Genomic DNA, 4515 nt, shown 5'->3' with positions numbered 1-4515 from the left:
TCTCTTTCTCTCTCTCTCTCTCACACACACACACACACACTTTAGCATCAGCATTTATGGCTAGAATTATTACACTTTAATGAAAATGCAATTTTCTGATGAGCTTATTGTCATATATTTAGTGTATACATTATGAATAATTTCCTGTCATATACATTACACAAAGAGTGCAATTCCACACTTATGGCATCCACAATATGCCTCTGTGTAGTTATGTATATTTTAAAAAACCTTTAAAAAACTGAATTGTAAAAAAACAACAACCCATAATTGTCATAATTACATTGGCAATACAACATTTAAAAAGAAAGCGGCAAGTGATTTCTTATTATTAGAACAGATAATTTATTATAAATTAGGCTTCTTATTTAAAATATTTTACACTGTTCTACATTAAGTATTGCATATTGGATGGAACACACTACCTCCTCTTCTGCTGCCACCCAATCAATCAGTCAACTAAACAGACACCCAGCCAGCCGCTCAGTCAGTTAGTCAGACAGCGAGCCACCTAGTCAAGCAGTCAGTCAGACACCCAGTCAGTCAGTCAGTCTGCTGTTTGGCCAGGGTGGAGGCTCGTAGACGGGCTCTTTGTCTGAGCAGAGAAGCCCCAGACACAACAGTGGCCGGCCCTGGCCCCTCACAATGGCCCTCCACACAAAGGCCCACACACTGGGACAATGGGCCCGGCTCAGAGTGGGGGTGGACGGCGGAGCTGAGGTTACCCACCTGCACACTTCAGGACCGGACCCCACCCCATTCACCCCACCCTGCTCACACACCCCACCCCTCTCACAAACACACACACACACACATACACAGCTTGTACACCCATCCAGCTTTAAAGAGCTGCTGCAGGTGTCTTCCTGTGTCTGTGGCACAGGAGGAGGAAGCAGGGAGATGTGGTGCAGTGAAAGCATTCATTTGGGTTTCACAGCAGAAGAAGTGCTATGATGGAGACCGAGACATGTGTAGTAAAGTTACTACAGGTCAAAGAGTGTCTAGCCAGGGATTAGGGCTCTGTTGCATACATCACTCACAATGACTATATTTTAACAAGTAAAATAAAACAAAAAATTTTAACAAAATTCAGTAGGTTCTATTAGAGCAAACATGCATTTGTTTTGAAGCAGTTATGTGAGTTTGGGTTTGTATTTGTGATTTTGTTTTCAGTTTATTTTATTTATAATGGGATCTCATCATTAAATATTAGAACTAAATCAATAACCATATAAATGTAATTAAAATATGTGATAAATGGATATGATAAAATATTTTTATTTAAAATCATGAATTCTCTATTTTAGTTTAAATAAATGGTACAAAAAATACACTTCCTAAGCTGAATGCAGGGCACATTTTCCAAAAATAAATCAATAAAACTAAAAATGTCTTCAATAATTTAAAATAAAAGTAAAAACCTTATTAGTGGCGGGAACAATTTAAAATGACAATATAATTTAAAACACATCACACAAAATTCATAAGTAAAAACAGAGTCTTGTCTTGCTCTTCTCTCTCTCTCTCACACACACACACACACACACACACACATTCACTAACAGAAATACAGATGCTACTGAGACCAGTAAAATAGTAAAAAGATAATTGAAGTTGCAGTATTTTACCATGCAGTTGAGGGTCATATTCTGAGCTCAAAGCACTTTAATATTTTTTTTTTTCCATGAGAGCCATTTCCCATAAGTTACTGAATGTTACTGGCTGCAACAAGTGGTCTGCTTTCCCCACTCTCCTTTTCATTGGATGACCAAAGTGTCAATCATCAGCACCACTCAAAACGATGGTGGATTCATATTGGGAGTGTCACTGCATTTAGTACCACTCACACAGCTGCTGCAGCTGATCTGCACCTTTCAAAAGTGTGGACTTCAAATAGTGGAAAAATGTATGCTGTATTTTTTTTGCAGTTATTTGCTTAGGATTACCTTGACAAATGATAAGTTTCAATAGATAAAACCAAACAGTGTGTGAGAGTGTGTGAGTGTGTGTGTGTGTGATGGTGAATTTACACCAAGTGTGAAAAGCACCCACAAGTCAGAGATTTAATTTTCTCTTTTAATTGATTGCAACACATTTTATAACCACACATTACAAAATGCACATCAAATATTTTATCAGGCTCAGTTTGCAACCTTATAAAGAAAAAAAAAAAAAAAACTACCAAAAATATGCTTTTACAAAATAAGACAATTATAATAAAGTAAATGCCACTTTGGATAACTGTAATCAAAACCCCATTTTTTATTCTACATTTTAAAAAAAGCTTGACATAAATAAGTTAGTATAATTTCTCAGTGTTTTTACAAAATTATGTACATAGGTACATTGCAAAGATTTACACAAATACACAGGCATGGTGACTGCATTTCTGAGACAAGCTTTTTCTCTCTCCATCCAGGTGTACACTGGTCTCTTTGAATATAACCCACACTTTAGGCAAATAAAGGGAAGCTTTTAGATGCTCACATCTGCATCCTCAGCAGGCTAACAACATTGGTGAAAAAAAGAAGGAAAAAAAAGCACAAACATACATGGAAATTTAAGTCAAGGTTATCACAAAGTAATACGATGTGAAGTCAATTAAGGAGCACAGGTGGTGCTGGCAACCATACTGAAGCAACCATGTATTTGGTATTGTAGGACATTCAACCCTTTTCAGAAAACGTCCTCTCTGAAGAGCATTAAGGCTGATGAAACAAAAAGGAAGATAGTCAAAGAGGATGACTTTACAACACAACCTGTGCAGTTTTGTATGGTCTTCATTGTCCTTCAATATCTGAGTACCTCACAACTCCAGAGAAAAATCAAACACACCAATACAATGTGGCTGAGGTGTTCAGGAGAACTTGAGAAAAAATAAAATCATATTCCATGATTCAACTGATGCTAAAGGCACCTATCACAAAATAAATATTGGGTGATGTAAAGGAAGTCCTAACAGAAATATTACATTTTTTATTTCCTGCATTGATTTCCTGGGGAAACTTGATCTTGGAGAACCTGCACTTGGTGACACTGAAGTGACCAGAGGAAGGAAAAATAAAAGATGAGCTACATTTGTACCGTTCTTCACTGCTGAGTTAGGAAGATGACGGAGTGAAGATACACTGTTAAGAAACCGTGATTTTGTTTTAAATGTAGCAATTAGGGACTTTGTCAAAGTCACACTGCCTTTCGGAAAATAAAATAACAAAGAAACAGAACAGCATTTTGGAAACATGTATCAAACTACACTGCAATTCTTCAAGTCAAATCAAAATTCACACCTTTTTACATAAAAGGATTTGTGTTCAAATCATAACGCTTTTCTTATGTGCTACATATGGAGAGAAATATAATATAATATGTATATTTATTTACACACAGGTAGTAAAAAAGGAGCAAAAAAGGAAATCAAACCTAATTGCACACTGCTACATTAACTGCTTTTAGAGGCAGTAACTTTTTAATTGAGTGCCACAACTTTAGTGTTTCTATTCAGTGCTTCAACAGCGTCCTCCCCCGTCTTCAGGAGAGCTGATATGTTTCTGATGCTGTGTAGTTCCTCTTCAGAAAAAAAAAAAAAGAAAAGAAAAAAAATTAAACAAAAATAATAAATCGGCCAACACTGAGGTTTCCCACGTAAAAAGGGGAAATACATCTTCGGCTCTGTGGGAAAAATCAGATGAAAGAAAAAAAAAAAATTAATCAGAGTCTGCAGGTTTAAGACTAACTTATGACATGAGATTCATGCATCACTTGCAGAAAACTTTTGCAAATGAGTGAGAATGGACAAAACATTTTGTGCATGCAAAATCTGTATGTCCTCTTGCACTCTGACTAAAGAGGAGGATTCATTTGAAAGCAACAAGACAGTACACAAAAAAATATGGTGTGAAATGTGAATATACTACAAATTGCAAGAGCTTTGTTGGCTCATTCAAACGACTCTGTACAAAATATTACAGGTGTAAAAATATCAAAAGGTGTGATTTTACACCAGCACTGTCTTGAATCATATATTTATAGGAATTTGTTGTAGAAGGTGGCTCCCATAAGGCAGAAACGACTAGCAGGGATGTAAACAAAAATCTGATATTTTTCACAGAACCATGAACCTGTTGTGTCAAAATACATTTGTTTTCTATTTATTCCAGTGTACTAAAAAAAAAAGTATGTTAGCCACCCTTGTATCCACGAATAATAAATATACTAAAAAGGCAAGTTTAGGTGTTTCTGCCTCGCTGCAACTTTTAACAGTTCACATCCTGCCAGGACAATGCACTTAATGCCTTAATGCCTGTCCTCCAGTCCTCCAGGCCGTGGACAGCAAAGCACACTGGGTTTCAGACCTGCACGACTCTTGCACGCACATACTTCACCGGCAGGGACAGATGTGTGTTTTGTAACATCAGCTCTCTCTCTCTCTCTCTCTCTCTCACACACACACACTCTCTCTCTCTCTCTCTCTGTCTCACACACACTCTCACTCTCTCTGTCTCACACACACTCTCA

Source organism: Morone saxatilis, unplaced genomic scaffold (genome assembly GCF_004916995.1).
Source record: "Morone saxatilis isolate NCDOM2014 unplaced genomic scaffold, NCSU_SB_2.0 Contig2, whole genome shotgun sequence".
Taxonomy (NCBI): Eukaryota; Metazoa; Chordata; class Actinopteri; family Moronidae; genus Morone; species Morone saxatilis.
Note: the sequence above shows the minus strand (reverse complement) of the source record.